The sequence below is a fragment of the Muntiacus reevesi genome, chromosome 4 (genome assembly GCF_963930625.1).
Source record: "Muntiacus reevesi chromosome 4, mMunRee1.1, whole genome shotgun sequence".
Classification (NCBI taxonomy): domain Eukaryota; kingdom Metazoa; phylum Chordata; class Mammalia; order Artiodactyla; family Cervidae; genus Muntiacus; species Muntiacus reevesi.
Window position 1 is genome coordinate 57,472,021 of NC_089252.1, and position 19,324 is coordinate 57,491,344.

The 19,324-nt window shown below is 44.5% G+C and overlaps 1 protein-coding gene across 1 annotated transcript in view; it reads right to left on the reverse strand.

Moving 5' to 3' along the window:
- The window catches only part of RNF152 (ring finger protein 152), a 115,639-nt gene extending 97,081 nt beyond the window's left edge, over positions 1-18,558 (reverse strand). The window contains exon 1 of the mRNA XM_065932846.1: positions 18,472-18,558. The gene's annotated coding sequence lies outside the window, so the exon portion shown is untranslated. The remainder of the gene's footprint in view (positions 1-18,471) is intronic.
- Positions 18,559-19,324: the final 766 nt, after the last annotated feature.

Below are 19,324 nucleotides of genomic sequence, written 5' to 3' on the forward strand. Positions count from 1 at the left end.
CGGCACGGCGGTCGGGCCCTGGACCGTGGGGAGGCGGCCACGGCGAGCAAGAGTCTCAGAGGGACCCCCAGGCACGGTGGAGGCTCACACGCCGCGAGGACAGCAGACTACAATCCGCTACACCAGTCCGCCCACCCCCGAGCCTTCCTCCACGTCTACACAGCCTGGTTCGCTTGTGCTTTCTCGCGATAAACGCACCACATGCCTTCGGTGCCACTCCAAGAGTGAAACAGTGACTTTGCTCTAATAGAGCTAATAGGGAAGTGTTGACTGAAGTTGAAAAGACTTCAGTTCTTGCTGAAAAGGAATCAAGAAACTTCCTCGTGGTTTGTAGACTCTAGCCCTGCATGGATTTAGGACTTTTCCTCTAAAGTGTTAGAATCGTGACCACGAACTGGACCTTGTGAGCTTTTTCTCATTTGCCCAAAGGCTTGGAAATGAAAGCTCAGAAAGGGGAGGCAGAGACAGAAGAGGATAGTTCTGAAGCATGCTTCAGAGGAGAAAGTGAGTTTGGTTTCATGTTCTTCACAGTTGCATTTTAGGGGGCAAATGAGTGGTTTCAACAGGTACAGAGGCATGGAGAAAGCAAACATAGGAGGCGTGAAAATTCATGGAGTGTGTGAGGGCCGTGAGGTTAACGCAGCCAAACAGTGTGTGTGTGTGAGTGTGTGTGTGCATGTGTACGTGCGTGTGGCTGTTCACCCACATCCAGATGTGCACACACGTGGGTCACGGGGCAGTGGTGGCTGATGGCCCAAGAATGGTAATGGAAGCAGCTGAGCTCAGGTATTCACTGAAAAGGCTCACACAACACGCTGTTTGGGAAGGAGCCGCTTAGAAGGCTGGTGGGGAGGAAGCCCTCAGACATAGACTAGTCCTGCATTTTAAACAGCCCCAGCCCTGAGGGATAAGGGTAAGCTTTTCTATCTTAACTATGGTTTAAATAAAGAGGCTAGTAGAGGCTTTTCCAGTTATGCTAATAGCTGATGCCAATTATCCTTACAGCCTTAGTTTTAAACCTGATCTTTCCACCCTTCTGCAGTCATCATTCATAACCTGACTCAAACATAGAGAAGCTTCACAACTTTCATTGCCAAATACATATATATATATATGCTTCAATTTTTAAAGTTCTTCTACTACAAAATTAAGATCACTTTTATTGTGAATTTTTAACAGAAAACGAATTTTCCCCTAAGCATATTCATGTTATTAACTTCCACAGAGTAATTTTGTGCTATTCAGTGGTTACCTCTAGACTAGAGGCTGGTAGACAATTTCTGTTAGATAGCAAATATTTTAAGCTTTGCAGGCCTTACAGTCTCCGTCATACCAACTCTCGGGTTGTAGCATGAAAACAGCCATAGACAATATGCAAATAAGTGAGTGTGGTTGTGTTTTGATAAAATTTTATTTAGAAAACAAGTCAGAAGTAGCTTTGGTCCTTGGGCCATGGATTGCTAACTCCTGCTCTAGACCAACAAAATTTTCTTTACAATCAAGAAACACTTAACCCGTTTTTGTAACCACCCAATTTTAATTGAGCAGTCTTACTGTTCCATTTTCTCTGTGCTGACCATCTGGATTAATATTGTTATAAGTATTTATGCAATCATCAACTTCCTTTGCTCCTGGATTAGAATTGTGTAGATCAGAAAGCACTCAGAAGAGGGTTTCCTTCTCGGTGCAGTGGTTAAGAATCCACCTGCCATTCCACTCCTGGGCATACACGCAGAGGAAGCCAGATCTGAAAGAGACATGTGCACCCCAATGTTCATCGCAGCACTGTTTATAATTGCCAGCAGCCTAGATGCCCATCAGCAGACTAATGGATAAGGAAGCTGTGGTACATATACACAATAGAATATTACAGACATTAAAAAGAATTCATTTGAATCCGTTCTAACGAGATGGATGAAACTGGAGCCCATTATACAGAGTAAAGTACGCCAGAAAGATAAAGACCAATACAGTATACTAACACATATATATGGAATTTGAAAAGATAGTAATGATAACCCTATATTCAAAACAGAAAAAGAGACACAGATGTACAGAACACACTTTGGGACTCTGTGGGAGAAGGCGAGGTTGGGATGTTGTGAGAGAATAGCATTGAAACAAGTATACTATCAAGGGTGAAACAGATCACCAGCCCAGGTTGGATGCATGAGACAAGTGCTCAGGGCTGGTGCACTGGGAAGACCCAGAGGGGTCGGGTAGAGAGGGAGGTGGGAGGGGGGACCAGGATGGGGAATACGTGTAAATCCATGGCTGATTCATGTCAATATATGGCAAAAACCACTACAATATTGTAAAGTAATTAGCCTCCAACTAATAAAAATAAATGAAAAAAAGAAGAATTCACCTGCCAGTGCAGGGGACATGGATTCAAATCCTGGTCCAGGAAGATCCCACATGCCGCAAAGCAGCTCAGCTTATGAGCCACAGCCACTGAGCCCACGGGCCACCGCTTCTGAAGCCCGAGCCCCTAGAGCCCAGCTCTGCAGTGAGAAGCCCCCGCGCCCTAGAGCCCTGCTCTACAGAGAAGCCCCCGCGCCTAGAGCCCTGCTCTGCAGAGAGAAGTCCACGCGCCTAGAGCCCTGCTCTGCAGAGAGAAGCCCACACCCTAGAGCCCTGCTCTGCAGGGAGAAGCCCGCGCGCCTAGAGCCCTGCTCTGCAGAGAGAAGCCCGCGCCTAGAGCCCTGCTCTGCAGAGAGAAGCCCGCGCCCTAGAGCCCTATTCTGCAGAGAGAAGCCCCCGCGCCCTACAGCACTGCTCTGCAGAGAGAAGCCGCCGCGGTGAGAAGCCCTCGGACGACTAGGAAGAGCAGCCCCTGCTCCCGCAAGGAGAGAAAGTCCGCCTGCAGCAGTGAACCCTGTGCAGCCAAAAAATCACGAATCTTAAAAAAGAGCATTCAAAAAAAGAGCTTTTGCCATTTTACTTTCATTTTTAACAAGACTCTTACAGAGTTCCTTTAGCTTATGAGATTCTTTGTGGAAAGTGTGGGGAGGCATCCACACTCGTGGCCCCCTGTGGGGACAAAGCCACAGAGCGATGGTCTGGCCTACCTTGGCTTTGTGTTTTACGATTCTGTTAAAAGCATGACTGGGAATTTTCTCTGCACTTTTCAGTTAAAGGGCCACAATCCCATTATTCTACTCTAAAAATATTCTTTATCAGGTTAGCCAAGAATATGGTAGCCATTCACCTTATAGAAACAAGAGAATTCATGTCTCAGAATCAAAAAGATCTCGCCCATTATCTTGTAATAACCTGTAACAGAGTATAATTTGCAAAAAATACTGAATCACTATGGTGCACACCTGAGGCTAACATAGCATTGCACATCATCTATCCTTCAATTTTTCTAAAAAGTGTCTCAGATGTGGGTAGGTCCCAGTGACCTGTAGACCCCTCGAAGTAAAAGAACATGAGATGGGCACTTTATGGGTGCAAAATTAGGCACAAGAGTGAGTTTCACTTTAGATGAGAAAAGAAATCTCAACAAATAATAGCTTTTAAACTTCTAAAACCTGAAAAATACTATACTCATTTTATTTCAGATTACCTTTAGGATTTCCACTAAGATACTTCCTTCCTGTCATATTTTAAATTTTTGGCTGGTTAATAATTATGGAAAAATATTTTAATCAAAAATTTTTAAATGCCCAAAAGCAATTCAAATTGCTTTTGCGTTCTATGTTGTGTATTTGACATGTGTTATCGAATTATTCTCAGTGTAAGAGTTTTTTTAACCTTTCATTTTTACATAGTTTTAGATTCACAGGAAGTCAGGAGAGTTTTGTTGCTGGAACTTTTTTTTGCCATTGTCACTTGTTTCTTCAGACCACTCTGCTGAGTTGGTGGTGATTTTGCTACTTCATCTGGAACCACTGATATTTTAAAATTATCCCATCTCAAATGCACTGGGATCCATGGAAGAGATGCAGCCTTACACACAACTGTCTGCGTCTCTAGCGGCGCTGCACATAGTGTTACCTGCAACCCCTGGGATTCAGATAAACTCGGTTTCAAGAAATTCCCAGGAAATAATGGCATCGCAGTAGCAGCAGTGGTCTTTATTCATTGCAATACAAAGCCCCGCACGCAGAGAAATGTGTGATCACGCAAGCACAGCGCTTGGGCTTGAAAGGGGCCTCGAAGCTTTCGGCTTCCTCGACTTCGCGGTGAGCCCACCCCTGACCTTCGAAGTCACTTAATTTAGGCCTCGCATCAATCATGCGTCCCTGGTGGTTAGCCAGCCTCTGCACAAACATCCCCTGTGACATTGAACTTATTACCTCCCAAGGCAACCCAGTCCACTTTGAGACAGTGTATTAGTCAGGGTTCTCCAGAGAACAGAGCCAGTGTGTATGAACAGATGTATCATATATACTCGGCTCGCATAGGATGGAGGCCGAGAAGTCCCATGATCTGCAGTCTGTATGCTAGGGACCCAGGAGGGTGGCGATGTAACTCCCTCGAGTCTGAAGGCTGGGGACCCAGGAGGGCGGCGGTGTGACTCCCTCTGAGTCTGAAGGCCTGAGAACCAGGAGCATCTGAGGAAGGATGACTCCACTAAATCAGAAGGAGTGAACCTGCCCTCCATCTGCCTTTTTGTTCCAGATTTGCAATGGATGGGTTAATGCCCACTCACCTTGGTTTGGGCGTCTCCTACACTTGGTCTACTGATTCAGATGTGAATCTCTTCTGCAGACAACCTCACAGACACACCCAGAAATAATGTTTAACCAAATGTCTGGTACCCTGTGACCCAAACAAGCTGACACATAAAATTATCATCACAGGCTTGAGTTATTATCGAATTCTTCCTCATGCCAAGCTAAAACCCATCTCCTAATATCCATTAGCTAGTGGTCCTAAGCCTTCTCTTCGACCAATAAATCTAAATCATTCTTCCACATGATGGTCATCCAAATATTTGACAAGTGTGTTCGTGTCGTCCACTGTCTTAACTTGAGATTCCCATTGACTCGATGGACATGAGTTTGAACAAACTCTGGGAGTTGGTGATGGACAGGGAAGCCTGGCATGCTGCAGTCCATGGGGTCGCAAAGACTCAGACACAACTTAGCGACTGAACAACAGAGAAGCTGGCTCCATTACAAATGTTTGCTTCAGTGCAAATAGTTTATTTGGGACCCAGTAAGGGAGCAGGGAGTTAAGCCAATGGAGTGTCGGTTATCAACCTGCTACCCCCTGAGCAACCTGGGCTCGTTCCTTCCGGGAGCTTCTAGAAGTCAGTGCAGAACCTGGGCCTCAGAGTTATGCTGTCTAAAGGGTGAGGGAGCTGGGGATTTATACACTAACCCCCATCAGTTATTACCTGAGAGCTGTTCTTGACAGAGATCAGACGCCAGCTTCCAAAGAAAGCCCTTAAGCAGAGCGATGCCTAGGCTGCCAGGCGGACCCCAGCCAGCCTGCCCTCCCCAGTGAGACCGGGGGCCGTGGCGGCCCGCTCTACAGGCCAGCCTGCCCCGCAGTCGCCGAGGATTCTGCACACAGCACAGCTAGGGTCTCCTCCGCCTGTTCCATCAGGTGGTCTTCGCTTTGCCGTTTTTTTTTCCTCCCTCTTAGAACTGAATACACTCCACGTATGGTAACCTTCATTCACCCAATTCCTAGTCCCAGAAAGAAACATGCCCAACACAGAATAGGCATCATCATTAATCAAAGATAGAAGAGAACATAATCAGGTTCCACCATGGAAGCAGCTTAAACGGTATTTAAGCAAATTCGATGACAAGGGAGTAGGCCTGGTGTGGTTCTGAGTGTTCTGAGTGTGGTTCTCAGAGTGTCCACTGAGGTTCCTGAATGGCTTTTACTAGAACCATTTCCAAGTAAGCCAACTGGGAAATTCTATTTCCTTTAAAAATTCCAGACAGATTCACTCTCTCCTGGTCCACTATTGCTGGAAAATGTTCTTCAGTGCTCTGCTATGTATGCAAAGAGAGCTCAGCCTAAGATTAAATTATGGAGAAGGCATGAAAATTGTTTATGCTGGATAATCAAACATAGTAAGCTTTTTGCCATGAAGTGACAGCATTCTTTCTGACGATTCATTGCCGCAGCGGTTTCAAAATATATTCACACTTCTTTGCTACTCCTGTCTTCAGAAAGTGGGTCCTACTGTCTCTCCCCTTGAGTGTGGGCTGTAGTTTGGTTCTAACAAACATAATATGATGGAAGTGACCACAGGAGAATCCTGATGGTAGGTCCTAAAGCAATTTATAACTTCCTTGAGGTCACTCTCTTTTACAAAGACGAGGGAGCCATGTGGTAAAGACGAGAGAGCCACCCTCTGGAGATTCCACCTGGCAAGAACCTGAAGCCTCCAGCCAAGAAGAGCAGTAGGAATGAGTCATCTTGAAAGTAGGTCGTCCAGTCCGGGTCAAACCTGCAGATGACTGCAGCTCTGGTTGACTTCTTGACGGCAACTTCATGAGAGGTCCTGACCAGATCCACGAGCTAAGCCACACCTGGGTTCCTGACTCTCAGAAACTGTGAGATCATGTATATTTGAATTTCCTTTTTTAAGCTGCTATGTTTTGGGGTGACTTGACTGACAGTACTAGATAACCAATACTTGCAGAATGCATACATGGCCAACCAGTCTTGTTAGATAATCAAAAATTATCAGCTTTTTAGCTGAAAGTGACAGGATTCTTGAACCATGAACTTGAATACATGAACTGTGAACTTCCAGATGTTTAAGCTGGATTTAGAAAAGGGAGAGGAGCCAGAAATTAAAATGCCAACATCTGCTGGATCATCAAAAAAGCAAGAGAGTTCCAGAAAAATATCTATTTCTGCTTTATTGACTATGCCAAAGTCTTTGACTGTGTGGATCACAACAAACTATGGAAAATTCTGAAAGAGATAGGAATACTAGACCACCTGACCTGCCTCTTGAGAAATCTGTATGCAGGTCAGGAAGCAACAGTTAGAACTGGACATTGAACAACAGACTGGTTCCAAATAGGAAAAGGAGTACGTCAAGGCTGAATATTGTCATCCTGCTTATTTAACTTATATGCAGAGTACATCATGAGAAACGCTGGGCTGGAGGAAGCACAAGCTGGAATCAAGATTGCCAGGAGAAATATTAAGAACCTCAGATATGCAGATGACACCACCCTTATGGCAGAAAGTGAAGAAGAACTAAACAGTCTTTTGATGGAAGTGAAAGAGGAGAGTGAAAAAGCTGACTTAAAACTCAACATTCAGAAAACTAAGATCATGGCATCCAGTCCCATCACTTCATGGAAAATAGATGGGGAAACAGTGGAAACAGTGGCTGACTTTACTTTTGGGGGCTCCAAAATCACTGCAGATGGTGACTGCAGCCATGAAATTAAAAGACGCTTGCCCTTTGAAAGGAAAGTTATGACCAACCTAGACAGCATATTAAAAAGCAGAGACATTACTTTGCCAACAAAGGTCCATCTGGTCAAGGTTATGGTTTTTCCAGTGGTCCTGTATGGATGTGAGAGTTGGACTATAAAGAAAGCTGAGCACAGAAGAATTGATGCTTTTGAACTGTGGTATTGGAGAAGACTCTTGAGGGTCCCTTGGACTGCAAGGAGATCCAACCAGTCCATCCTAAAGGAGATGAGTCCTGGGTGTTCATTGGAAGGACTGATGCTGAAGCTGAAACTCCAATACTTTGGTCACTTGATTGATGTGAAGAGCTGACTCATTTGAAAAGACCCTGATGCTGGGAAAGATTGAAAGCGGGAGAAGGGGACGACAGAGGATGAGATGGTTGGATTGCATCACCGACACAACAGACATGAGTCTGGGTAAACTCTGGGAGTTGGTGATGGACAGGGAGGCCTGGTGTGGTGTGGTTCATGGGGTCACAAAGAGACACGACTGAGCAACTGAACTGAACTGAACTGAACTGACAGGATTCTTTCTTGTGATCCATTGTTATGAAATCTCCATTTTCCTCCAGTTCTTAATGAAATTTTAAATCATTTATCAATAGCTTTCCATTACCACTTCTTGAATTGCACATGTTTTTACCTGTCTCGCCTCCCTGCCCTCCAATCTCAGTAATGCAAATGCCGTCTAAGATCGCGGCCTGTACTGTGTGTTCTCAGGCACTAACTCATGTCCAGTTCCTTTGTAACACCACGGACTGTGGCCCGTCAGGCTCCTCCCTCCGTGGGGTTCTCCAGGCAATTCTGGAGAAGTTGCCATTTCCTTCTCCAGGAGATCTTCCCAACCAGGGATCGAAAACACGTCTCCTGCGCCTCTTGCATTGCAGGCAGATTCTCTACCACTGAGCCACCCAGGAAGCCCCGTAGCTGCACTACCAGGATGTAAATCCCATCAGTGGTTGACCTCTGCCACCTTGCCCTAAGCAGTACAGAATAAATTTCTTACCTGGAGTGGAGCAGAAGCAGTGGGCCTCAAAAAGGCTTTATTTCCATATGTTTCATTAATTATCTTTTTTATCTTTCTTTTCCTTGTCTCTTTCCCAAATCTTAATAATCTTAACATCTGAAACTCTCAACTTGATTTTGACCTAGCCCATAAAAATGCCTTCCTGACTTGTGAGCAAAACAGTCAAACAGCCCAGCCAGCCCCGGGGACTCTGGCCAATTAGTGTTTCAGCAGAGTATTTCTGCATAAGACAAGGGCTCCCTGTGCCTTCCCCTCACCATGGGGAAGTGATAAGACGTAGACTGGGGCTGGGAGAAGAACCTGACTGTCCCGTGTGATCCTGCTTTTCTGACCGGAGCCAACAGGCTTCCCTTTATGGTGGACTGAACTCAACTTGTTGTCTTTTTCCCCCCAAACAGCTGCAATTGCAAGTTATTGCTTGCCAGAACTTATTTTTCTCATACCTGTTCAAACATCTATGAGTGAGTAAAAGCTGATGAAAGCAAAAGGATACTCCACTGTCCTCAAATTATAGTTGACAAAAGAAACGAATTCATACTGATGTCAGAATAGGATCAGGAATACTTTTTTTCCCACAATTATGTCAGAACTAGAGAGTGAAACGGAATGCTGATTGTGGGTATATTGCTCCATATTCTTAAAAAAAAATGTGTGCATTATTTGGAACTTCCAAGTCTATTAGAGCATGGCTCATCATAGTCAATGCACTGTAATTATCCTTCAAAAGAAATGCATGTTCTACCTGGTAATCAAAATTCTCGAGGTGAGTCAGTGAATTCATGAGTATCTCAGGGGCGGGTTTGCACCTCTGATTTAGCCACTCAGGTGCCCAGGAGTCCAGACGCCACCGGCCCAGAGCCCACTTTGAGTCTCTTCCATCTGTGTGCTTTTATCATCGGGTCTTTCTTACCTTCTCAGTTCATGCTTTAAATCGAGATTTCGTAAGTCAAGCCAAATTGGTGCATTTCAAAGGTTTGTTCTAATCTCTTCCATTGTTCTGTAATTATGAGTTGGGTCCAAGCAATTCAGAATTGTGTGCCAATCCGGAAGTTAGTCCAAATTGCTTATTTTGGGAATTAGTATTAGAAAGTCTGGCACACAGTAGGCATACAATAAATGTTTATGGAATCCTGGTGTATATACGCATGTATTTTTTTTTAATCTGAGATAAAATCTACTTTGATAGACGGTAGAAGCAAGATGTTCCTGGCACATGACAGACTGACTCAAGGTGATAAGAGGGAACACTGAACAGAATCCCTGGAAGAGGTGTGTCCCTCAGCTCCCCTACACCATGGCGTCCCCCACTCTTCACTGATTTTCTCAAACATCCAAAGACATTAGAATAAATTATGGAGCCTTACAGTTATTTAGTCCATGAGGATATAGAATTCAGGAATCTATCCAAGACTTGTCACTACCTGAGCTACAGGGGCCTTTAAAATATACTTTGATGGACTCGAGTGCTAGTATGATAGGTTGGCCCTAGGGGTTTTCTTTCGATAAAATGAAAGAGAAAGAAGAGAGAGAAAAGGGGGAGGGGGAGAAGTGAGAGAAAAGGGGTCCTCCAACCCCCAAACTCAGCATATTCATATAAGCACATAAGACCAAAAAGATGCAATGTCAAAATTAAACTTGAAAAATTCCATCCTAATTTTATGGATGAGGAATCCTCCCCCCTGCCCCCATGAGATGAAGCCTTCCTATCTCCTTATTCTGGTGGGGAAAAAAAGTGAGAAAGATGGATGAAAGCACCTTTCTTTCAAAAGTCCTCTCTTTCAGTTCAGAGGAAGGAAAATTAAAATACCAAGCAAATTCATCCATCATGGTATGCCTCTTATCTCCTTTTCATCTTTCTTCCACTTTCTAGATTACTAATTTCCCAGTCACCTTGCTTTTGCTCCCTGTCTGATAGTGAGCATGTTTATAATAATTAATATTTGTTATATCCATAGATGCTGGTACTTCAGCACTTAATATTTGCTATATACAAAAGAACTCAAAGAATTCATGAATATTAATTTAGTGTCCCAAGCTATTTCAGGAATGAGAGTAAGGAAAGCAAGGCTTAGAAAATTGAAAGGACAACTGCTCTCGTGAGTGAAAACTTGAGGGCTGCATCTGGATGCGGGGGCCTGCATCACATTTCATCACTAGCTGCACGCCTGTAGGCAAGGGTATGAGTCAGTATAAGTCAGGTTATGCTGTGGTAACAAAGAGCCCCCAAAGCTCAATGGATTTTAACAATTCAGGTTTACTTCCCTGAACTCACATATCCATCACAGGGTGGTCACGGCTTGGTGACAGAAGGGGAAAGAGTATACACATGGTAGATAACACGCTGGCTCAAAAAAATCTCTCTCCCAGAAGTGGCCCCTGTCATCTCCACTCACAGTCTGATGGCCAGAGCAAGTCCAGTGGCTGTCAGCGGGGCAGGAACACAGTCTTCTCACCAGGAGAGGCAGCAAAGCCTCGTGAACGTAACACAGTCGACCACGTGAGAGACCCCACTTCCTCAGCTGTGAAAAGCTGGGTCTAAGGTGCCCCCCAGATAAAACATACAACGTAGTGATTCAGAATACTATTTGGCAATAAGGTAGGGCAGTATTGTCATTATTCATAACTGCCCACTACACCAACACTCTAAATTCAATGATTCCTCATAAAAGCAACAGAAAAAGTTAGGAGTCTTCTTGCTCAGTCACGCTTGGCCCAGCTTTTCTGGAAGATGCTTGCCAGCAACAACCAATACAGGAGCTCCTCCCTTATCCACACTTTTACTTTCAGTTACCTACAGGCAACTGTGGTCCAAAAATGCGAAAAGGAAAATTCCAGAAATACACAAACTGTCATTTTTAAGTTGCACGCCCTTCCGAGGAACTGAGCAGAGCTCTGGCTGTCCCATTCTTTCCCGCCCAGGACAAGAATCCTCCATTTGTCCAGCACGTCCCCCGATTATAAACTCAGTAGCCACCCCAATTATCAGAGGGGCTGTCATGGCATCACACGTCTTGTGTTCCAGTAACTCTTATTTTACTCAGTAATGACCCCGAAGCACAAAAGTAGTGATGCTGGCCGTTTGGATACACCAAAGAAAGGCCAGAGAGTGTTTCCTTTACGTGAAAGGGTGAGCGTCCTCCACTTCATAAAGGAAGAAAAAGTCACACTCTGAGGACGCTAAGATCTACATTAAGAACGAACCTGTATCAGTAAAACTGTGACGAAGGAAAGAGAAACCTGTGCCGATTTTGCTGTCACAGCTCAGACTGCAAAACTTTCGGCCACAGTGCGTGAGAAGTGCTCAGTTAAGACGGAAAAGGTATTAAGTCTGTACAATAAGATATTTTGAGAAAGAGAGATAACGTAATTTTATTATAATATGTGCTTATAACTGCTCCATTTTATTATTTGTTATTGTGCTTAATTTCTTACTGTGCCTCATTTATAGATTAAACTTTACCATAGGTAGGTATGCACGTATGTATAGGAAAAACAGTGTATATAGAGTTTGGTACTATCCGTGGCTCCAGGCATCCTCGGGGGTTGGAGGTCTTGAAATGTATCTGCTGAGGATAAGTGGGGGGATGGTGGTGTTCTTTCCAACACCCAATTCTATGACACTCTAACACAAGAGGGGGCAGCAAAGTGTGAGAATTCTGTGAAATCACTCTAGCCAGGATTTTCTTTAAAATGTATCTGCTTCATAGTTATACCTAAAATTTCAAAACACTAATCTAGGGACTCCTCTGGTGATCCAGCGGTTAGGAATCCGCCTTCCAGAGCAGGGGCCTCGCTTAGCTTCTCAGCCGTGTCTGACTTCGTGACCCCGTGGACTGCAGCCCCCCAGGGCCCTCTGTCCGTGGGATTCTCCAGACAAGAACACTGGAGTGGGTGGCCATGCCCTCCTCCAGGGGATCTTCCCAACCCAGGGATCGAAGCTAGGTCTCCCTAACAGGCATTACAGGCAGCTTCTTTACCAGCTGAGCCCCCAGGGAAGCCCATGAAGGGCACTCAGATTTAATTTCTGGTCTGGAAACTAAGATCCCACATGCTTCAGGGCAGCTAAACCCACCTACCCCAACTAAAGAGCCCGGGCTCCACCGCAAGAGAAAGCCCGTGAGCCACAGCAAAGACCCCGCACAGGCAAGATTCTAAACACACACACAAATGGCAATCTAAGCCTGCTAAGCTTCTCACTGGACGTCTTTGCCCCTGAAGTTATTTTACCAAGAAGGAAGTCTTAGAGCCCCATCCGGGCTTGGCCTGGGCAAGGAAAACCCGTGAGTTTCTGGTTCCCATTCAATCTGTAGTGAGAGAATCACATTCTTCACCTGATTATACCGAAATGGGAGGCTGAGCCCAAATACTCACAATCCTCTTTTTAAAAAAATTCAAAAGCCAGTGCTTGGAGAAGAAAAGGGACTAAAAGTTACTAAGTGATTTATATATTACAGGTTCAGAATGTCTTATTGGAAATCCTTGGAGTGTGATATGTTTCAGAATTCAAAATTTTCAGGTTTCAGGAAGGTAATAGACTACGTATATAGATATTAACACTGTCAAGCTATATGAAGCTGAACTCATAATTAAATATTCCAGCATCGAAAATGGATCCAGTATAAACGCACATAAGTATAAAAAATAAAGATAAAAAAATAACTTTATCTGTGTTCAGATCTGATTTTTTTCCAAATGAGTTTTCTGCAAGCTTATGATAAAATTATGGGTGTTCAGAACTTTCAGAATTTGGAAACTGTAGATAATACTTTGGGACTTTAATTTTACTTCGCATTTAATATATTCCTATTTAGTGATCTGTAGCACACATTAAGTGAAAAAAGTAAGCTGGGGAAAAACATAAATAGTATACTACCTTTACCTTGGGCAGGGTAATGAACATTTGCATATAATTTTAAAATTTGCTTATACAGAAAAAAAAAATGAAGAAAATGTAAACCAAAAGCTGAACAACAGAAGCAAGGGGACAGGATGGAGAACACAGGGGTAAAAGCCAGGCTTCTCTGAATATACCTTGACTACAAAGACATTTTTAATTTAAGAATGTGTAATCCTTAAAAGTCCTAAAATGAAGCAAATGAATGAGCAGAATCTGGCCTGCAGCATAACCACACCGAGGATTATTTCACTGACTCAAAAACACAGAATTTAAATGAACATCCTTTAGTAAAATGTAACCTAAGGATGGCTTCCCAGCTGGCTCAGTGGTAAAGAACTGCCAACGCAGGAGACGCAGGTTTGGTCCCTGGGTCAGGAAGATCCCCTGGATGGCAGCGTGGCAACCCACCGCAGCGTTCTTGCCTGGAGAATCCCATGGACAGAGGAGCCTGGTGGGCTACAGTCCATGGGATCGCAAACAGTCAGACAGGAGTGAAGCAACTTAGCACGCACCAGGTCTGGGGCAGGAAGTGAACAATACAAGCGTGAAATACTTCTCATCCCAAAAGACAGGTCAACCACTGCGTGCTCCGTCAAAATGAGTAAGGGGCCAACTCAAAGGAGCTGCCAGTGGCCCAAAATGGGACAATTTCAGCATCAATAAGAATACAGTGGATTGAAGCCCATCAAATACGTCTAAGTCTATGAACCCAACTCACTTGTCACTTCCACAGGATGCTGACACTAACACATTATCTCTGAAAACAGGTCAATAAAGGGAAAGAATCAAGCATTTAATCTACCTTTTGTCTACAATCTATCTCCGGCTTATCACTGAGTTGATGAGGAAACATTTCTCTTTACAAAAAATTATCTCTCTAGTAAACAAAGAAGGAATGATAGAATTAAAATGCCCTTCTTTTGTAATCACTAATTAAATAATTAATCCAGCCATTGTTCTTCAATGGCTCCCGGCATAACAAAAAGAGATAATTGGATGTTATGTTCTTTCTGATGGAAGTCGTAAAGAATAAAAGTTGAATCCAATCAAGCCTCCACATTTCATTTCCAATTTATAGCAAATACAGGGGACAGAGAAAGATATAGAGTGACATGAAAGTGAAAGTCGCTCAGTCGTGTCCGACTCTTTGCGATCCCATGGACTACACAGTCCGTGGAATTCTCCAGGCCAGAATACTGGAGTGAGTAGCCTTTTTCTTTTCCAGGGGATCTTCCCAACCCAGGGATCAAACCCAGGTCTCCCACATTGCAGGAGGATTCTTTACCAGCGGAGTCACAAGGAAAGCCCAAGAACACTGGAGTGAGTGTCTAGCCCTTCTCCAGCGGACCTGCCCGACCCAGGAATCAAACTGGGGTCCTCTGCATTGCAGGCTGATTCTTGATCAACTGAGCTACCAGGGAAGCCCATAAAGTGACATAGCAGGGATGCAATAGACTTAATCTTATAAAATAAACACATTGTTTTATTCTAATGTTTTGACAACTGGGGCCCTAGTAACCATGGGAAACTGCCCACCCACGGCTAACCAGTTACTAGAAATAGTCAAGAATTCACCTTTGAGCATACCTTTATGTACACACTGGCCAATCCAGAGTCAACCCCCAGCCCCTCAACTGGGGCTCCTAGGCCCCGTGGCGGTATTTTTCTGCCCTGTTACTGCAGGGCCAGGTTGCCGTGCGAGGGCTTTCTCTGGCTGCGGTGAGCGGCGCCTCTCTGGGTGCAGCGTCAGGCTTCTCACCGCGGGGCCTCCTCTTGCTGCAGAGCGCGGGCTGGGGGCTCGTGGGCTCAGGGGCTGCAGCTCCCGGCTCTAGAGCACAGGCTCAGTAGCTGTGGGCCCACGGCCTTCGCTGCCCCACAGCATGTGATCTTCCTGCAGCAGCAACTGAACCTTCGGGCCTCCTGCCTAGCAGGCGAATTCTCAGCCCCTGGGCCACTGGGGAAGTCCTGAAGTAGCCCGTCTTCAGCTTGCCTGCCTGCCTCGCTGGCCTCTCTGTGGAAACGGCGATGACGGCTCGTGCCCTCATTTTCTGCCCCCCGCCCCTGACGCTTTCTCACGCGGCCTGCCATGCGCTCTTCCCTCAGAAAATGTGAGTCACAGACTCTCTTTTCAGGGGCAGTTGTCTCTTGACCTGTTAGCCTCATCATACCTGGGCAATAACAGAGCCCATACTTTATCTAATTATTTTTGGCCACAAAAGAGAAAGTGTTAGTCCCTCAGCCGTGTCCAAGTCTTTGAGACCCTATGGACTGTAGGCCACCAGGCTCCTCTGTCCACGGGGGATTCTCCAGGCAAGAAGACTGGAGTGGGTTGCCATTCCCTTCCTCAGGGGATCTTCCAGACCCAGGGATGGAACTCTGGTCTTCCACATTGCAGGCAGATTCTTAACAATCTGAGCCACCAAGTGGCTTGCAGAATCTTAATTCTCGGCCCAGGGATTGAACCCAGGCCCACAGCAGTGAAACCTTGGAGTCCTAACCACTGGATAGCTAGGGAATTCCCATAAAACCTACATTTTAAAACACCTTGACTGTGTGAAAACTCTGCAAGACAAATGAGAAACAAATTGCAAGGAAATTTATCTCAGTTAAAAAAAAAAAAATAACAGGGATAAAATAAGGGAAAGACAGAATCTTTGGTTAAAAGACTCATACGAAACATCAACGAATTCCTAAGTATGAACCATATTTTATTCTGAATTCGAACCAACAGTTAAAAACACTATAAGACTAATGGAGAAATTTGAATGCTGACTAGGTAGTGATATTTGGCATTATGAAATGAATGATCATACTTTTAGGTATCCTTATAGAATTGTTGTTATGGTTTTAAAGGGACACTTTATCTTCTAGAGATTCATACTGAAATATTTGGGCTTCCCAGGTGGTTCAGTGGTAAAGAACCTGCCTGCCAGTGCAGGAGTTGCAGCTTCGATTCCTGGGTGGGGCGGTGGGAGAGAAGGGGGTGGCTACCCACTTCAGGATTCTTGCCTGGAGAATCCCCGTGGACAGAGGAGCCAGGCGGGCTACAGTCTGTGGGGTCGCAAAGAGTCAGACACGGCTGAGCGACTAACACTTTCACTTCAGAAATCAAACCCAATACTAATAATTGTCTAAATAAATAACTGTCATGTCTCCCCCTTACTCAAGGCTAGAAATTGCACTAGGTGCTTTAGGAATAGTATCCTTTTAGTCCTCAGAACAGTCCTTCAAAGGATGAAGTTTTGCCAGCTCTAAGGATGTTCACGGGGAGCTCAGAGAAAGGGATTAGGGTAGTCCCAAGGTCTGAGTCAACCTTGACCGCGACAAGGATTAGAAGCCTGGACACTAGTATGGGTCTCTAGATACGACTTGGTTCTGTCATCTGTGACTCCTGAGATCATCCTCAAGGTAAAAGTCCCTCCGAATGTCAGTAACCGGCTCTCTCCAATCTCCTTCCAGCAACGACTATCAAAGCAAAGCACCCTATGATTCTGTTGTTTCTCTGAATCCAACATTCTCTACCAGGGAGTGCACAGCCTTTGTTTTAGCATCTCACAATATACAAGCCATCTGGGAAAGCCAATATATTCAGAATTCTTCCTGAATTTGCCTTTTGGGTTTCTGCATGGAAAAAATTACAAGGACATAAAAATGCAACTAGGGAAACTGCTCACGCCTCCCTCCTGATTCTTCTTGCCCCTGCCCCATGCCAGGCCCACTGTACGGTGCTTGCCACTACTGCTCTTCACTCAAACATCAAACATCCACCCGAACACAGCAGCTGTGACCAACTCGAATCCTCGTGGGCAGAGCGAGCGCTGCTTTCTCCTAGGAGAATTTCAGCCGACAGACTGAATTTAGAAAGTTACCCATGTCTTGAAAGGGTTAGGGTGTTCTTGGGTTCAATTTCCTCGTTATAAACTTTAAATTGTTTCCTAGTTCTGGTGCATTAAACCCTGTGTCTGGGAGAAAAGTTTGCCTCTGATGTAAGTGTTAGAAAGAAATGTAGGTTTGGACTGTACATCACTGTTTAGGAGTCAGTACTTTCTCCTCTCCTCTTAGCCAGTAGAACCGAAACCATGATCCTAAGTGAGTTTAATCCTTCCAGTGAGACAACTGTCTTGCTCATCAGACACCAAATATGACAGCAACAGAGGTCACACTCACCTATCACTTGCATTCCCATTTCAAAATTAAATGCATGAGCAAATCCTTGAAAGTATTTGAAAAGTAACACGCTTTCCTTGTTTGATGTACAAGTGTTATTGTAAATAATTCACTTAATAAATCTATTATTTGTTTATGAGTTTGACCCCCTATCCCTCTGAGAGGTTTATTTCTTTTAATTGTAAATGTCACAGTTCTTCCATTCATCCTTTAAAAGCCATCTAGTTCATCTTTCCATCTTTTGTGATTAATTTCCCCACCAACACACACACACACACACACACACACACACACACACACTCGTTTCTTTGGTCTACAGACCTTAATGCAAATGTATCACTTAGCCTCAACTACTTAGTAGCAAGTTGCTTCTGCACACATTTATTACTTCTATTCATAATTAGTCATGATTAACTAGATTGGAAACCCTCCAAGGGCAGAAATTGTTTTCTCTATTATTTTATCTTATAGTGCAGGACCTGGCTCTGAATAAACAATCAATTAACACACAGCAATTAATGATTTGGGCCAGTATCAAATGTACGGAGATGATGGTTTAATAATAATCACCTGCAATAATGACAACACTCATATCACCTTTAAGTCCTTGCCCCTACTGGCTAACTTCTTCCAGAAAATGCTTATGAATTTTGCATAATATTGCTGGCATCTTGACATTACTGTTGCAAGAGATTTATAATCTTACAAACCATTTGTCACCAAAACAATGCGGAAGATAAAAGTAATTTCAGTAATACATTGACAATATTCTGCTGTTGAAATGTTTGTATATACATCATATAAAATGAGGAGAGACGTGTTTTAGAAATGTCCTAGGCTGGTGACAAGATTGGACAAAGCCGGGCCGCCATGCCCTGGGCAAGGATGCCAATAACTTTCAACGTGCCAGTTTTCTTGGGCTCCATTTAAAGGCTAACTGGGGCTCAAAGAGAACAAAGGGACCTGCTTACCTCTTCCTCTCAGATTCTCTGGGGGGACTGGACTGAGGACTAGTCACCAGCCAAGAACACCTCCTCCTCACCCAGGCCTCTTCCTATGTAATAATCTGTTAGAACAAGTGAGATACACTAATTTTCAGGACATAGAAATTCATGATGGTGGAGCGGGGTGTGGCACGGCTACACGTGTCCCATGGCAGCCGAAACATGGCTTATTCATTCATTCATTCATCAGCAAACATTCCCTACCTGTGGCCAGGCACGCCTCACACTCTCGACGTCTCACATAGTGGCAGAGACGGAACACGTATAAAACAGGTACCACGACAAGCGCCAGGGGAAGCCCTCCTTCCCGAGCCCAGGCCACCGTCTCTAAATCAAGTTTAGAAACCCCCAAAATGCTTTAGCCTGAAGCATTTATTTTCCCAAAATTCAGGAGCTTACTCCTCCCCTCAAAAAACTTGGAGATAAAATCCCACAATAGAACATTGCCTGAAGTGTATTCCAAGGACCACTAGGTCTGCAGGATGATAATGGCTGTTACCCAAAGCGTGAAAAAAAGGAAAGGGAGGGTAGTTCCTGATCAGTGAAGTCTAGAAACTGCTGATCTAATTAATGTCGGATTTTTTTTTAAAGAGCCTTTAAAATGTTAATACTGTTTATGAGTCACTAGGAAAGGATAATATTCCCGAAGTTAGATAGATGACGATTTCTTTTTTCAGTGGACGTTCTTCTCATTGCACACACTTCAAGATTGTTGTCGAGCTTCCCCCAGGCCCATTCTCTCCATGGGGCTTCCCAGGTGGCTTGATAGTAATAGACTCCGCCTGCTAATGCAGGAGACATGGGTTCAATCCCGGAGTCA